Genomic DNA, 18,654 nt, shown 5'->3' on the forward strand with positions numbered 1-18,654 from the left:
TTACAAGTACTTGCATAAATGGCACTAAATAACTAAGAAATGCATTTGGGAAGTATATCAACTATTGCATGGATGACATGGTCTCTTTGATTGAAGTTGTGAACTATAACCATGTTGTGATCTCAAAGGATGACCATCCCACTAGACCTTCCTTCCGCTAGTATCTCACTCACCTTAGTGAAGTTGAAGTCATTATGAAGGGGGTTATGGTTAGTCATCCTAGTCTCTAAGAGTGTAACCATGTTAGGCTTGTGTATATCTAGCATTTCTCTAAAGTTCCTCCTGAATGTGTCACTATTTGATCCCCGTACATTCCAAATTATGAATTTATTTGCTTGATTCATCATCATTGATAAGATTTATTGGTTCACAGTGCTCATCTCCTCCAAATATGAAAATTGAGTTTTCCCTAAGAATAGAACTTATATCGTGACATGTTGTCCTACGATTGGATCTTGTGGAGTTCGTATGTCTATGGGGCAGTTGCAAAGTGCATTCAGACAGCTGACGATATGCCTCTTCTCTTGCATCTCCTTAAAAAGTAAGGTCTTGACATTGTTTAGACTTAAGAATTCGGCCCTGGGCTTTCTGGTTGGTTAGACTATTTCTTCTAGTGCCCCCATTATATTGCCTTTTGATCCTAGAGCATTGGGTAGTGAATTTGGTTAAGCATTCATAGGCACCATGTTGTTGTTTCGAGCAGTGGATTATGCCTGATTCCCCTGAGTTTCCCATGGTATGAATATGGTATTGAGATGAGTTATCTCCTCTAGAGGAAAGAATGTCAGATTTGATGTCGTGTTCTATGGTGGGAAGATGTTTTAGCGGTTGGGAGGATTCCATTGGATCCACAACGTTTGAATTGGATTCTGATTTATCGATGGAGCAAGGGGGTGTAGAATATTTTTCACCTACGTATGATTCATGATGATGCTTATTGCAAAGTTTTCTATGGTTGGAATTATGTAGAGGAGTATTTGGATGGAACGATATTTTCCCCTTTAAGAGATTGGAATCATTGGCATTGTGGTGATTAGTGGAGTTCATAAATTTTTTATTACAGGGTTCATTTGGGGATACCCCTGTTTGGATCGATTTTGGATCAGAGATGTAGTTATCATAGTTGGAATCGACATGATTATTAGTAGCTTGCTCATTATAGTAGTTAACAGACAAGTTGTTGCTTTGGTTAGAGTTTCTAGTGATATGACTTTATCCTTTATCATTGGTATTTGGGGAATCAATTGTTTGGGTGTTGGATTCACTTGTTTCTTTAGAAGGAGACACATGTAGGACACTTGTAGTCATATTGTAATTAAAATTTGAGGCACATTATTTTGGATTTTTGGCAGTAGTATTTTTTCTAGTAGTATTCTCCAAAATCGTGTGCTTATTTTCAAGAAGAAAAAATTATTTTTTGTCTGAACGGGATTAGTCACCGGAGGAATTATAGTGTCTCGAGCTTTGTGATTTTCCCTTTTCTCTATGTCAATGACATTAAGAAAGTCTTTGTGTTTATATTTAAGTATTTGAGCATTCAAATACTTACCTGCAATGGCTTCAAAAATCTTGATATTAACACATGTTGCCGGAGAAGCTTCCATTCGCTCAGACATTGAATATGGACTTTTCTTCTTCTTTTATGCAAAAGACATTGTTTGCCATTCTTCTCCATTTATACACTAAATAATTTGCTGCGAGATTTTCCTGCTAGTACCTTCTTATGATGGAGTTGAAATTGAGTAGGGATAATGTAGGCTCAGATGTCCTAATCTGCCACATATTTTACAAAGGAAATGTTCTCCTTCATTTAAGATCTATTGTTTGTGGGATCTAATGAAGATGTATGGTTTAACTGGTTGATTCAGAGGTATTTCAATACATAGTCTAGCATAATGTCCTCTTAGTGTACCTGATGTACAGACATCAACTTTTAACAAATGATCGATTGTGTTCCCAATTTTTTTCAAAATTAATCCATCATAAAACTCGGTTGGAATTTGAGGTAGTCAAACCCAGATAGCTGAAAATAATTGTTTGGCTTGATAGGCTACAAAATTTTGTTCTCATTTTTGTATGGAGAGGAAATGACTGTTAACAAACCAAGGACCATTTTGTAAGGCTTTAATCATATTTCCTTCTTTGCTAAATTTAACTATATAATAATTTGATCCAAGGTCAATCAATGGAAAATTTTCTATAGGCCTCCATAGCTCTTGGATCTTTTTCTTTAGGTATTGATGGAGGATTATCTTACCTAATAACTTGATTATTACTGAATATCTCCATGGTTGTTAAATTCAACACATATCTTCAATTGATAGGTGCACTTGAAACTTATCTTTTATGACTTCTTCTCCGGTTGTGTTTGAGCATTCTAGCATAGCCACTTCCATTATATTTTCTGTAGATTGCATAGCAATATAATTTATTAGGACGTCGGTTAAAAGCTTATCTTTGAATGAGGGATTATTATTCATGGTAGATAGGTTCGTGGATTTAGTAGTAATATCAGGTGGCTTTGGAGGGATGGAGTTAGGTTGATCGTTAGTGGATGATGAATTAGACATGGAAGGGAATGGTAAAGCTTTAGTGAGGATATCTGAAAATTTTAAAGAGAGGTCAGAGCATCTATCTAGAATTACCTTTAGACAAATACGGCTAAACATGAACCTAAATCCCTAGCAAAAAGAAAATCAGACAAGGTCAATAAAATATAAGAAATCAAAAAATTCTTAGCATCCAAGAGATGCTCGGCATTCAACAAATGACCATAAAGGGTCGATAAATGGTAAATGTAACGATCCGACCGATTGTTTTGAGCTCTAGCATATTGTTTAGCGGTTTGAGGCCTTGATTAACTTCATGTAAGATATTATGACTTGTACATGTGATCGGAATTGAATTTCGGTAAGTTTGGAGTTGATTTGGAAAGAAAATTCTAATTTTGGAAGCTTTAAGTTGGAGGAATTGACTAAAGTTTGACTTTTGAGTAAACGTTCTCGGAATCGGGATTTGAAGGTTCCAACAATTTTGTATGATGATTTTGGAGTTGGGCGTATGTCCGGATTGGGTTTTGGATGACCCAGGAGCGTTTCGGCGCCTATTGTGGAAAGTTGGCATTTTGGAAAAAATTTATGAATTTGGGTTAAAGTGTATTTTAATGTTATCGATGTCTGTTTGGGATTCCGAGCCTGTGAATACCTCTGTATGGTTATTATGTTCTTAGGAGTGCATCCAGATGTGGATTTAGAGGTCCGTAGGTCATTTCAGAAAGTTTGACCAAGGGTGGATTCTTTGATATCGGGTTTGGATTCCGATTCCGAGAGTTGGAATAAGTTCGTAATGTCATTTATGACTTTTGTAAAAAAATTAAGGTCAATCGGACGTGATTTGATAGGAATCAGACATGCGGATGTGTTTTCGAAGTTTTGATTTTCATGAGTTAATCCATGCGTTTTGGCGTCCGATTCGTGATTTTTATGTTAATTCAGTATTTTGATCATGCAAGCGAGTTCGTATGATATTTTTAGACTTGTGTGGACGTTTGGTGTGGAGCCCCGATGGATCGGGTGACTTTCGGATGTGCTCGGAAGGTTGAGAAGGCTTCGGTTTTCTGGTTTTTCTTTGCTGGTGTCTCAGGTATCGCAAATGCGAGAATTGGTTCGCACATGCAAACCTTGCATTTGTGAGAAAGGCTTCGCAATTGCGAAGAAGCCTGATCTAGGCAGGACTCGCATTTGCGAGATTTCCAGTCATATTTGCGACCAGCCTGCCTTTGCATTTGCGACCTTGACAGTGGGGAGCTCAGCTTTGCATTTACGAAGATTTTGTCGCATTTTGCGACCTTCGAGTTTGCGAACCAGGTGTCGCAAAGGTGACATCGGCGACCTGTGCAACAACTTTTAATGAGGGACTTAGCCGTATTTCCCTCATTTACCACTTGGTCTTGGACGATTTTGAGAGGGGTTCCATCAACATCAAGAGGTAAGTGATCCCTATCGATTCTTTAGCTAAATACATGAATCATAAGTAGATATAATATGGAAAATGGTGGGATTTATGGGATTTTTGAGTAAAACCTAGGGTTTTGATAAAAATGGGATCTAACCACGAAAATAGTTATGAAATTTAATGAAAATCATATATTGAGTTCATGAGGTTATGGGTAACAATTTTCTTCTAAACTTTCCAGAATTCGGCCACGTGGGCCTGAGGGTAAATTTTAGGAATTCTTCAATTTGGGTTGGAAAAATCACTTTAATAGTTAGGGTATGAACTCTTGAACATGTATTGACTATTTTATATAACATTTGACTAGTTTCGAGTCATTAGGCACCGAGTTGAAGGTTTAAAGCACAATTTTGGACTGGAAAGTAAGCTTTGAGAGGAGGTAAGTCTCTTGTCTAACTCTGTGAGGGGAAAACTATCCCTAGGTGTTGTAATTAATATTTTCTACTTGTTGTAGGGGCTACGTACGCACGAGGTTACGAGAGTCCGTACATAGCTATATTCATGTTATTGTCTGGGTAGACTCAGGTTTACAACATGCTATAACTGCACTATTTGAGCCATCTCTTGCCTATTAGATTTTACTAAATGTTACAATTTGAGACTAGACTTGTGTAGACCAGTAGACTCGTTATTGTAGAGATCGGACGAACTTTATGATTTGCCACAGAATAATTGTACTCCTCTTACGAATTTCCTTCGTGTTATGTGTTCTCATCTAGAGGTTTCCCAAAAGCTTTCTTAAAACTCACCTGTCCCTTCGTCAGTAGGGTCAAGTACTTTTCAAAGCTTCTTATTCTAATGGGATCAGGCCATTCGGCTCGGTAGGATAGATACATCTATGGTTCATGTTGTTCGACCCTCAGCAGTGCGCACACCTTATGGGATCGAGCCATTTGCCTTGGTTGGATTATGGACAACACTCTTATCGGAGCTGGTCGTTCACCTCGGTAATATTTATAATAGTTGTATCTATGGTTATGTACCAGATTATAATGGGATTGGGTCGTACGCCTCACATTTCTGTAAAATACTCTTATGGAATCGTACATATTATTTGTAGAAAAAAAGTCAGTGTATCTGGGAGTTTTCCTAATTTGAATTGTGACGACCCATCTGGTGAGGTCCATTATTTATATATACATATGCTCCGGTGGAGGAGGTGACTGCTAATCGAGAGTTGAGTTTATTGTTGAGAGAAGGATTGTACCACATATTTATACTTGTTTAATTCATTTATTTACTCTGCCTCATATCCGTTTACTTCTTATTGTATCTGTCTTATTGGACCACTAGTAAGTGTTGATGTCGATCCCTCATCACTACTTCTCTGGAGTTAGGCTAGATACTTACTGGGTACGCATTGATTTACGTACTCATGCTATACTTGCTGCACATTTTTGTGCAGGTACATACATGTCTGGTGATCTTTTGAGCGCAGAGGCACAGATGATGCGGGGACCTACCGTGAGCTACATTTCATGTTACGATCCACAATCTGCGAAGTCTCTATCATAATTATTTGTATTCTCCTGTCTAATTTGTATCTTAGATAGATGTTGTATTTTTTTAATTTTATTTCTGAGTTAATGCTCATGCACTTGTGACACTGGGTTTTAGGGGTACTTATGGATTGTCCTTTATTGCAGTTGTGAAAACATTATCATTAACCTTGTAAATTCTATTTCTTACTATTTAATTGATGAAAATTATGATTTCAAAAATACTACAACGAGTAATTAAATTAAACATTCATTATTGGCTTGCTTGACTGCGATGTTAGGCGCCATCATGACCTCTAGTGGATTTGGGTCATGACAGTTTAGTATCAAGAATTAGGTTCACTTAGGTCTCACGATCCATAAGCAAGTCTAGTAGAATCTTGCGGATCGGTACGGAGACGTCTGTACTTATCTTCCACAGGTTATATGACTGTTAGGAGCATTTCCCTTTCTTGATTCCTCATCGTGCGATTTAATTCCTTTGAGGCTTATTCCTTTTATATCCTTCTTACTCATCCTTATACAATGTCCAACACTCATGTCATTTGGGCATCGATGAGTTGCAGTGGTGCTACAGACAAGGAGCAGGGTATTTCTCCCTGCGCATTCGAGTAGGTTATTATCATCTTCTTGTGGAAGGAGGTTCTATCATTTCAGCTTAGTGAATGTATTTTCGATGGTTTCGAGGCTATGCGCAGGTTGCTATGATGTTCAGACGTTGTTATTGCTCAGTTTTGGTGTAGTGGTAAGGTGCTTGTCCATATGTCGTGCCAGTGAATGACTTGAAAGGAAGTTTTTTTTCTCGATTCATGATTTAGGGATTCAACAATTAAATACCGCGGAGAAAAGATAATAGGTCTATGAATACCCAGACTTTGGTCGATGGAGTAGCGAGACTTGGTATTTTGGGCGTGGTGGAATTCTTAATTGTGATGTGGTGTCGTCGCCTTTGTTGAACGCGTTATGCTTCGCCGGTGTTACGGCCTTGTTCAATTCGCCTTTGGGGTAGGGTATTCTGAAATGTTACAAGGGAAGTGGCTGTTAGAGATCATGGTGTGTAGTAGTTCGAAATTGGATCGGTGTTCCTAATGTTGATGGCTCGAAAAAGATGATCTTTGGAGAGGTTTAGAGCTGGTAGTGATCTATTTGTTCAAGTGCTACAGAGAGGAGTTTTGATTTAGGGCAACAACTGGGCAACGAAAGAGGAGGAAGGACATGTGGGGGGTGTCCTGCGGTGGTTAAAATTCTAGAAGACCAAGTGTGAGAAGCAGAAGTCGAGTAGTTGTGGGCACGTGATTTTTGCCCTATATGAATTATTCCAACAAATTCAAAGCAAAATAATTTCTTTCAGTGTTTGCAATTTTTTTGGATTTTGTGGCATTTTCTGTTAATTATTTGCATTTGTCTATGCATGTTTATTTTATTTAATTTACGAAAATACAAAAATATCACGCACTACATTTAGGATTTAATTTTATATTTTTTTAGATTAATTAGTAAAATAGTTTGTTTTATAAAATATGAAAATCACAAAAATAGTTTAATTTGTACTCTTTAATTTTAACTTTGATTTTGAGTAGTCTTCTTTAATTTATTTTTAATTAATTGTGATAATTTTTATTTTAGGTTTAATTAGTGTTTTTCAGGTTAATTAAGTTCTAGGATTTAATTTAGATTTTAATTTAATTTTGAAAAAAAGAAGAAAAAGAATTATTTTGAAAAAAGGGAATTGAAAAGTTAGAAAATTGGGCTGTCTTGTTTTAATTTGTCCAAGCCCAATGTGAATTCCCTCACCTGGCCCAAATACCCGCCCGATACCAGACCAAAACCGGCCCAAACCCGCCCTTAACCTAGTCTCTTTCCCCACTAAAACCAAACGACCCCATTTTGAAGGCTTGATAGATCTGGGTCGTCGATGTTGTTCCATCCAACGACAGGAACTAAGGGTGTGCTTAATATTTAAGTGTCGGAACCCTCAGACCCCCCCTCCTCGTCGTCTCCAACACTCCCAAAGACCCCACCTCAACCCCACTGTGCACCGCCGCCGGAAATCGCCCTACGGCGGCGGTAGGTCTCCGATGGCCACCGGATTTACACCCTAGATCCCTCTCCTTCTCCTCATTCCGAATCCACACTCCTTTTCCCTCGAATCACACCCGAATGTCTCAAATCTGGCTCAGAAGATCGAAACCCTAACACCGCCCTTGTTCTCTCCGGTGGCGGCGCCACCTCTGTTCAACCCCAAATTAACACCCCATATCCCCCATGACCTCCTCTCTCCAAACCCGTAACCTATACCCCTCAAATCCTTCCCGAATCCGCTGAATTTTGAATCTAGGGATAGGGTCCGAAGTCCTAAGAGGTCAAAGTGTGTTAATCCTTGATTCCATGGTTTGCATGGCTACCTGCTCCTGCTCTTCTGAAGATTGAAGGTTGTTTGAACATGAATGTGATGTCGTTCACTTGTTCTTACAAAGAACAACTGAGTAACATCACTCTTCGTTTAAGCCAGTGTTTCAATTAGGTTTCGAGCCGTGATTTGGTAAGGTCCTCCTCCCCTCTTGTATTTTCTTTCACTGTTTCATCTTCCTCCTCATCCTTTCTCTTTTGGTTTGGGCGAAGTTTGTTTGGGTTGTCTGAGTTCAAATTGGTTCCATCTCCTGTTCTCTTTTCCTCTTCTTTTCTTTTCGTTGTGAAAGCTTGATTATCTGATGTCTTTAGTCCACCTTGTTTTGTTCGTCTAAGTCTTTCATCATCAGTTTAATCACCTAGCTAATGAAATTAGGCCCATGATTTAGTTAAATTGCTGTTATGAAATTAGATTGGTTAGTTCAGTCATTTTGCTTTTGGTTTCGGCTGCTTTTAAACAAATGGTTCCAAAGTTTGGGTCAGTTTTTCAAAATTAGAATCATCGTTTGATTTTAATTGGACTCTGAGGAATCAGAAGCCCAAGAAGGAATTGAACCTGGGTTTTTAACCCGTATCAAATCAGGCTTTTGGGTCAGCTTGACCTGTGAGTTGCTGAGTGTGAATAAGGGGCATTTGGGGGGGGGTAGTCTAGGGAATTGGCCTAAGGAATCTTGTTCTAACTAACTAGGAAGCTTCTAGGAAGCTGGGGAGGGGGACTATTTTGAAATTCTGAGGTTAAACTAGGGGTACTTAAGCTAAAATGAAAATTGCAAAGAGGTCTAGGTGCAAATCTGATACTCCTCTAGCTACCCTAAATGCCTTGTCTATAAAGGCTCTCTAACTTGGCATTCAAGGCAGGTTTTGAGAGATAGAAATTCTGAAAGTTAAAAAATGGCTGCTTCTTCAGGAAATTCAGAAAATAACATATAATTCTGGAGGTTCTCTAAGCAGCTAACTGGAAATTTTGTTAGGATTTTGGTTATTCCGAATAGCCCAATTAAAATCATTGAAGCTGTGATAGTTCTTTTTGGTTTTGGGTTGAAAATGAGTTGAATTCTGGGTATTTTTTTAGCAGGCTTGGATTTATTGTTGGGAAATTACTGTTTCATTGTTGTTTTGAGCTGATTTCACTGTTCCACTGGCTGATTCTGGGATGATCCCTGCTGTTTGTTACTAATAACCTTCCATCTCTTAATTCTGTTCATTTTCCGGTATTCTCCTTAACTATTGAGTGGCCATCGAAGCTTTGAAAGTGATTTGTTATGTATAGACGAGAGAGGATTCTCTGAAATCATAATGAGATTGTTCTCTACTTGAAGTTTTGTGTTTTCTTTAAGATAATATAAGTTATTCAATCTTGTCTAGTTCTCTTCCTTCTTTCTTAAATGGCTTATATGGATAATGGTAAATGTATATTTAGTTTCATGCTGAAATATTTAAGTTTTGTGTTAGACTATGAAGTAAGATTTTGATTTGTTGTTGTTCAAGAGATGCTCTACTTGTAATTCTTAAATTGCATACATTACTTTAGGACTACTTTGCTACTGATGTGTTGTTGAAATGAATGCATGAAGTTAAAGGTTTGATTTACCATTTAAAGACTCAAGGGAAATATAACGGTTTCCCTGTATCTTGTTACTGGAAGTGAAAGAGGGCCTGTAGGTTCACCATGCTTATCTCATAGGACCAGTCTTGAAATTGAGGGCAGACTTATACACCTGTAGGATGAGCCTATTTGTTTGGTGTAATAAGTTATTTACTTTTGAGATTTTGTACCGGTGGGGATTCAAATGGGGATTTCGTTGCTGGATTTTTCATGATGGGTTGGGCCTAAAGAAGCTTGAAGGTTAAAATTCATAAGTTAGCTGGATTGGTTCACATTTGATTAGGTGAAGTTTAGAAGTAATTGAATCAGTTTGATTTCCTGTTTTCCTGTAGTTTCTTTTCCGTTAATTGGCATTAAATGATTGAGCAAGGGCTTGGTTTTGAGGAATGGGCCAATGTTGGCCCAATTGAGGACTATCATGACAGCCTTGGTAGTCTATCTCCTGTCATTTGGGCGTCTTTTCAATTCAGAGATGGACTTCCCATTAGGCCCAAACCTAAGACTAATGTATGTGGATTTCGTAAATATTGGTTTGCCGAGTCGAGTTTGAATTGCGGTTTAACGTGATTTTCCATATTTTGCAAATAATATTCGATTAATTGATTATTTTCTTTACATATATAAAGTTGGGGAGCAAGCCATATTGAGCAAAGCATAATCCTTAGCCCTCATGGTTGCAAGATAAGTAATTTTAGGCAATTAAGTGAGGTGTGCCTATTAAGTAAAAATAGTCTATGACCCTTCCAATGTAGTTTGAATACTCTTTATTATTAGAATTGAGGTGCGCCATGATAAATAAAAATAACAATTGCATGGCCCTCATTTAATTAATGTGTTTGCTCTCTAGAATTCGAGGTGTGCCATTTAGCAAATTTTCCATGGCCTTCGTAAAGTTAAAAACGCGTAGTTGCTTTAGGCGCATTATTTTAATAATATTACTTTCCTAAACTCGGGTGTGCATTTTATGTGACCCAAATCCAAATCGTGATAGCGTTGAATAAAATGTGTTTCGGATTGCGGGTGAATTTCATGTGGCGCGGTCCAAAGACATGTTTTAGACGACGTTAAATTTTCTCTAAAATAAATAAAAACGGTTTTAAATTAAAATGCACGTAGGTTTAGTACGTTTTAAAATCAGATAATAGGCTAATTATAACAGTTGAGCAACCGTGCTAGAACCACGGAACTCGGGAATGCCTAACACCTTTTCCCGAGTTAACAAAATTCCTTACCCATATTTTTGGTGCGCGGACTGATAAACAGAGTCAATCTTTTCCTCGATTCGGGATTTGAACCGGTAACTTGGGACACCATAAAATTATCCCAAATGACGACTCTGAATTTTAATAATCCTGTTTCGATTGTCCTTTAATTGGAAAAACTCCTTTATGCCCTTCTGACTGTAGGTAAAAAAGAGGTGTGATAGCTCTGGAGACTCTGCTGGGGCACGAACCCAGAATCTCTGGTTTAGGATTCAAGAATTCAAGCTTAGAATAACTGCTATAGTTGGCTCTATCCATTATCTGATTTTGTTACCTAATTTGGACCTAATGTGCTAATTGATTACTTTTACTGCTTTGATATTCCGTGAATTGTATATAAATTGTTGCGAAATCCCTCCTCTCTCTGAGTCTTCTAAATCATGAAGAAGTGCGCACTTCGTGTGATTTCTTTTCTGTTAGAGTCATATTCCAAATTTAGAACGAGGTTCGGACAAATTGCAAAGCCGGTGAAGCTTCTGTATTCCCGGTACGCTGCCCCCCTCGGCTCGAGTTGTCCGCTCGAGGAAGGCAGGTCTAGAACAAATAAACCCAGGTGTAAACCTAGTATAACAATACCTCATGCCGGATCCCTAGTAGGAATGTTTGTTTGCATCATGTGCATTTTGGCTTTGGAGACTCAACACAGGGGTTGGGTCTGTCTAGGACAGGTGCACCCGAAACAAAAAGACCATCCTGATGTATCCTACTTGCTCGTTGTGCATTTATTTGCTTTGGACTTTCATGCTGATCGGCTTATGGATATTGGGAAAAGTTGAGGAAAGAGAAATAGCAGTATGAGGGTTAAAGAGAGTTAATCGCCTCTTTTGAAAAAAAAACCAATGTCCAAATAGTGTCGAAACTCTGCCGACTTTTTGAGAAAATAAAAACAACACAAAAAGAGGAAAAACAAAAGTTGGTGTTTTCAAAAATAGTTGTATTTGCCAATAAAATGAAAAAAAAGTCTTCTTTTCAAAAATAGTTTGTTTTATTTACCCGAACTACGCCAGTTTGTTTCTCACAGGGTGTGAGATACGTAGGCCACCCCCATCGGGTCCAACTTCCTTTTTTGCAAAATTTTTTTACTTTAATTTGAAAACAATTAGGGTGATGCCATTCTTGTCAGAAATAGCCGAATGTCCCTAAAAGGGCGCCGGAAGGCTGTTTTTGCAAGAACAACCACTTTTTGTCACTTTTAAAGGTTTTGGCTTGTTAGCTGACGCAACCTTAAAATCTTCGTTTTCGAAGTGCTGAAAGGCCGTGTTTGCAAGGCCGGATGTTTTGTGGAAATTTTGAAAATGGTCATTTCTCTTACGTCAAAACGAGTCATGGTTTTCTTTTAATTAAAATCACCTTAATAAATGTGCAGGATGAGTACAAATCAAAATGAACCTTTCTCAGTCCGTGAAGAGATCCCTTTGGAGCTACATATGTGGTGGCATGATTTGGGGGGCGACAGCAGGAAAGTTGTGACAAAATCATTGGGCGGTCTTATTGGGCTCTTGAAGGCCAAGCCCAGAAAAGACGTGATTGAGGCCTTGATACCGTTTTGGGACCCAGCACATAATGTGTTCCACTTTGCGGATTTCGAGTTAACTCCTACGCTAGAAGAGATAGCAGGCTATGCCGGTTTTGAAGGGAATCTCGGAAGTCAAAACCCGGTAGCACCAAAAACAGTGACCCCTCACAAATTTTTGGACTTGTTAAGCATCAGTCGGGACATCCGAGACGGACATCTGGCCAAAGGATTTTTACCTTCTACTTTCTGTATCGACATTACGGGAATCCCCGTGGCTTCAAAACACCAGATACCGGTCTTACTCACGCTGGAAATCAAGACAAGTGGGAAGCTCGGAGAGGATTAGCTTTCATAGTGGCATTCGTGGGTATCTTGGTTTGCCCGAGAAAAGACGAGAACATAGAGATGGGGCTAGTAGGGATAGCCGACTTTATGATGAAAAGGGCAACTGGGACTCTAGTGCCACTGATCTTGGCAGAAATTTACCGAGCTCTCACTCTCTGTCGAGAAGGAGCGAAGTTCTTTGAAGGGTGCAATATGCTGTTACAAATATGGATGGAGGAACACCTTTGCCACCATCCCAGATACTTGAATTGCGGTATGACTGGCCTTGAGTGCATTGAAAAACATGAAAAGCGAGTAGAGGGTTATGAGTTTCCGGATGGTACGGAAGCATGGCATGCTCATTTGAGATCTTTGACCGCAAATAAGATCGAATGGACATTCGGGTGGCTCTCGGTCAACGAAGTAATCTATATGTTGGCTGAGGTGTGTTTTTTGCTGTTGATGGGTCTTCGGAGTATCCAGCCTTATGCTCCACACAGAGTCTTATGTCAGTTAGGCGGATACCAGACCGTCCCACACAATGAAGATTTGAGTCGGCAAGTCATTGAGTTAGATCCAAAAGTTGCCTTCCCAGAAGAGAAAGTGTGCCGGATTTGGCATTAGTGCAGATTCTTAGGGCCTAATACTCAAGTACGAGACCTATCAAGACGCAAAGTGGAGCCTAGTTATACTACTTGGTATGGTAAAAGATCCTGAGTTCAACATGAACCTGACAGGTCCGCAAAGAGACCCCATGTCCAACAATTCACTGACGGAGCAAAAGTACAATGGGACTGGCTGACCAAAGAAAACGAGTACGGGGCTACCATAAGCAAATTGGAAAAGCAAGTCAGAGAACTTCAATTCGAGAATAGCCTGCAAGTCGCGGCGGATGAAGGAGAAAAGAAAAAGCTAGCCAAAGAAAATGAGGCCCTTCGAGCTCAAATTCAAAAAATGAAAGTAGCGGCAGAAAATCCAGCCCGAAGCGACAGAGACGAAAAACTCATCGCTAACCTGAGGCAGAAAGTAAATGACTATAGTTTTGATTTGAACAAAGCAGAAAGTGAACTAGCCAAGGCTCGAAAGCAATTGGGTAAAAACGCAGAGGAACGAGTACGCCTGGTTAAGCAGTTGAGAGAAAGGTATGACGATAAGGTCGCAGGGTTAAAGAAAAGGGTCATCGCCACGGAAAACAAAATGATCAAACTGGCAAAAGACTTCAAAGTTGAAAGGGAACATTGTTATACAGCATTGGCGCAATTAGAAATAGATTTGCAACAACTTCAGGAGCAAAATCATGCGGTTGAGAAAACTTTGAAAGCCAGGGCCCAGCAGATTGGGAGTTTGTTACAAGAAAAAGGCGTCATAAGAGAGAGAATTAGAAACATCACTGACTACATCGTTATGAAGTGCCAGATCTGTGAGGATATGACTCGCACTACCTTCTTTGTAGCAATAATGATGTTTGTTAAACAGATAATGAACGACTTGGATCGACTTCAAAGGGAGCTTGCATATAAGCCCGCGGCGAGACCGAATGATGTCCCGCGGGCACCAGGAGCATTGATGTATTCATGATTTTTCCGTTTGAGTCTGCATTTCCCTTTTGTTAGCTTCTGTTAGTCATGTTGAGTTTGTATTTTCTTTCTGCTAGAGTCCGTCAAATTATTTTTGAGTCTGTATTTTCTTCTGTTGGAGTATGATGTCTATTTTCAGAGTCTGTATTTCATATTTGCATCGAAATCTGTTAGTCTTTTGGAATTTGTTAGTTTTGAGTTTTGTAATGGAAGCATTTGTTTTTTTATAAAAACTGAGAATCCCAAAAAATGTTTTATTTCACACTTGTCTCCAAGAACTACGCTTGGTCTGATTTATGCGGGGTCATGATACGTAGGCAATCTCCACAGGATTCGACCATAACCAAATAAAAAAGGAGAGAAAGAAAATAAGAGGAAACACAAGAGAGTAAAGAAAAGAAAAGAGCAGAAAAACAAGAAAGAAAGAGAGAAAATAAGAAATCAAGAGAGAGTAAAAACAAAGAGAGAACAGAGGCAAGAGTGAAAGGAAGGAAAAAGAAAGAAAAGGGGGAAGTTTGCAATTAAAAGTAAGAAAAGGCCGGGATGACGCATGCAACCGATCAAATACACAATAGAGACGGTTAACTGTTTAGGTGCATTCATGCCCAATGTGCGGTTACTAATCTGTTAAAGCCTAATCGCTAACAAGGTTGTTGTTTGATGTAACAGTCCAAGCAGGTGGTTAGTTGATTGGCACTCTGGCAACTCACTCATACAACACCCGATCAAAAGACAGGCTGAATATGACCAACCAGGAACCGGAAACAAGTATTGTTGACCCATCGAAAGAAGTGGAAGAAATAGATGTTAATGCGATGAAGGAAGAAATGTATAAGCTAAATCAACAGATGGCTGAAATGTACCAAGTCTGGGCCAAAAAGCATCCACCACCAGTTTATCCCGCCAACCCTGCTTATATCCCACCATCAGCCCAACCTCCGGAATCTCCATGAACTCATCGCTAGCCTTTCCCCTCTACCAACAATGCCATGGCGCCACTTCCCATACTTCTCAAGCTCCACCACCCAAACAAGTCCTATACCCTCTCCCACCAATTACACCTGTTTTTGTGGCACCTCCACCTGCTACATTACACCGATCTTCCAGTGAACCCCTGTTGCAAACTCACGACAACCAGTACTATCCCCTTGAACCCACCTTCAAAGTTCCAGAACCATATCCTTACACCCCTCATCTTGATCTCCCGACAGAGACCGAGAAACCACCCAAAAATCCCGAGCATGAAGAGATGATCAGAAAGGTCAAAAGTTTAGAATAGTCGTTTCGAGATATGAGGGGGTTGAGAGGTCAAGTAAGTGTGGCCTATAAGGATCTGTTCCCAGTTGTTCAGTTGCTAGAGGGGTTCAAAATGCCCAAGTTTAATTTGTACAATGGGCATGGTGACCCAGTAGCACACTTAATAGGATTTTGTAGCAAAATGAGAGGACCAGGTGGAAGAGATGAATTGCTGATGGCGTATTTCAGCCAAAGTTTAAGTGGATCGGCCTTAGAATGGTATACCACACAAGATCACAACAGGTGGTACACATGGGATGATTTGGCCTAGGCCTTTGCCTGCCATTTTCAGTACAACCTCGAAATTATCCCAGACCGTCTGTCATTGACAAAGCTTGAGAAGAAGCCCGGCGAGAGCTTCAGGGGATATGGATTCCGTTGGAGAGAGCAATCAGCGAGGGTTGACCCTCCGATGAAAGAAAGCGAGATGGTTGATTATTTCTTGCAGGCTTTGGAGCCCACTTATTTCGGTCACTTGGTGTCAGCAGTAGGTAAGTCCTTTAATGAAGTCATAAAAATAGGAGGCATTGTTGAAGAGGGACTCAAGTCCAACAAGATCATGAGTTATTCAGTGATCAAAGCGACCACTCAGGCCATTCAAAACGATACTAGGGGTGTGCTTGGGAAGAAGAAGAAGGAGGATGTTGCGACAATTGAGTCGGGAGCTTGGTTTGGATCCAGGAACCTTTCCCGTTACTACAACCAGCCGTGACCCTATCCCCAAACTTTCCCCTACACTCCATATAACCCACCACAACACTATTACCCATCGCCAGATCCCCATTTTTCTGTCCATCACCCACAAACCTATACCTAACCGCCCGCTCACTCACAATGGCATGCGCCAGCTCTACAGAATCCGTACCAAGCTCCACAAAATAACTATCTACCCCCAAAAGCCTACGGAAATCCTCCTGGAATGGGTTTTCGACCCAACCAAGCCTTTAAGAATAAGAGGTTGCAGAAGCAAAAGACTTTCACTCCATTGGGAGAATCATATGCTAGTCTATTCCACAGACTGAGACAGTTGGGTATATTGAATCCGATCGAGGCTAAATTTCCAAGTCCTCCTCCCAGAAATCTTGACCGCTTGGTGAGTTGTGAGTATTGTTCAGGGGCCCCGGGACATGACACAGAGAAATGCTGGAAATTGAAAACAGCCATTCAAGAACTCATTGACACCAATCAGATTGAGGTCCAAGCTCCGGAGGCGCCCAATATCAATCAGAATCCCTTTCCAGCCCATCATGAAACAAATATGATTGAGATAGTGCATAAGGGAGGGGAGCCTAAGAACACAAACCGTCATGATGATTCGGGCTAGTGAAGCCAGGCCATTTGAAAAGTCAACAAGTAAGAAGTCTGTGATCAAGTTGAACAGGGCAAATAATGAACCATCTGTGGAGATCAAGAAGGGGTCCTCAAGTGACGTTGCAGGAAAACATGAAAGAGCAAAAGTGGTTGTTCCAGGAGTGATGAACAAGCCTGTGGTAATTGTGAAGGGCGCCCCCACAAATCCTGTAATTATCAAACCGGTAACTCAATTACCGATAGTCAACAGCAAGACAGTCCCATAGAATTATGAACGAGTGACCGTGATTTACAAAGGGGAAGAGGTTAAAGAAGAGGTGTGTGAGACTCATGGTTTGACTCGACCGGGGAGATGCTTTGCCCCCGAAGAGTCGAGGAAAGCTAAGACCTCAAAAGATAATCCAGTGTTGGTGAAGAAAGCGGTGACTGAGGAAGAAGCAGAATAATTTCTGAGAAAGATAAAAGTGAAAGACTATTCCATTGTGGAGCAGTTAAGGAAGACACCAGCTCAGATCTCGCTCTTGTCATTATTTATCCATTCAGATGAACACCGTCGGGCTTTGATGAAAATCTTGAACGAAGCCCATGTTCCTAACAAAATCTCAGTAAACCACTTGGAAAAGATAGCTAGCAAGATATTTGAGGTAAACAGAGTCACTTTTTCTGATGATGAATTGCCCGTGGAGGGTACCGAGCACAATAGAGCCCTCTATCTGACGGTGAAATGCGAAGATTCCGTGGTTACTCGAGTACTGGTTGACAATGGGTCTAGCGCGAACATTTGTCCTCTCTCCACATTGAACAAGCTGAAAATGGAGGATGAAAGAATTCATAAGAACAATATTTGCGTTCGGGGATTTGACGGTGGAGGGAAAGATTCAGTCGAGAACATAGTGCTTGAGCTCACAATAGGGCCAATTGAATTTACTATGGAATTCCAGGTACTCGATGTGGCTGTTTCTTATAATTTGCTGATGGGACGACCTTGGATTCATACTGCCAAAGCAGTCCCATCTACTCTACATCAAATTGTCAAGTTTGAATGGGATCGACAGGAAATTGTCGTACACGGCGAAGATAATTTGTGTGTGCCTAATGATGCCATTATTCCGTTCATAGAGGTTGACGACGACAAGGGACCATGGGTTTATCAGGTTTTCGACACAGTATCGGTAGAGAAAATTCTGTAAGGAAAGTGCGTTTCAACTCCAAAGATGGCTGCGACATCAGTCATGGTAGCCATTGAAATGTTGAAAAATGGTTTCGTACCGGGCAAGGGTTTGGGTGCATCTCTGCAAGGTATTGTGCAGCCAGTTTCTCTTCCAAAGAATCCAGATACTTTTGGCCTAGGGTTCAATCCCACAGTTGCGGATGTGAGACGAGCCCACAAAATGAAACAGAAAGCATGGGCATTGCCAAAGCCCATCCCGCGTCTGTCCAGATCATTCGTCAGGCCGGGTATCAGAAAGCAATTGTTGTCAAAGGTTCCTGGATCATTGATTGGTGCTGATGGAGACTTGGAAAAGGGGTTCGAAAGGTTATTCGCCGAGGTTAACATGGTTGAGGTTGGGGAAGGGTCCATCAAGGCAGATGTGCAATTCGTGGGACCACGTGCAAAAGTCAACAACTAGGAAGCTACTCCTCTTCCTACCCGGAAGGAGTATTGGTAGTGGGTTTTGATTTTCTTTTAGTTGTCTGAATAATTTCAGGGTCTGTAATTCAGATATTATGTTCCGTCCAGTTGGATGTGTTAAAACCCTGTTATCTTTAAATTTAATGAAATGCAATTGTTCCTTTCCATTCATTTCTTCTAATTTTATTTTTGTTTTCTTCTTTTGTA

Source organism: Nicotiana sylvestris, chromosome 6 (genome assembly GCF_000393655.2).
Source record: "Nicotiana sylvestris chromosome 6, ASM39365v2, whole genome shotgun sequence".
NCBI classification, from domain to species: Eukaryota; Viridiplantae; Streptophyta; class Magnoliopsida; order Solanales; family Solanaceae; genus Nicotiana; species Nicotiana sylvestris.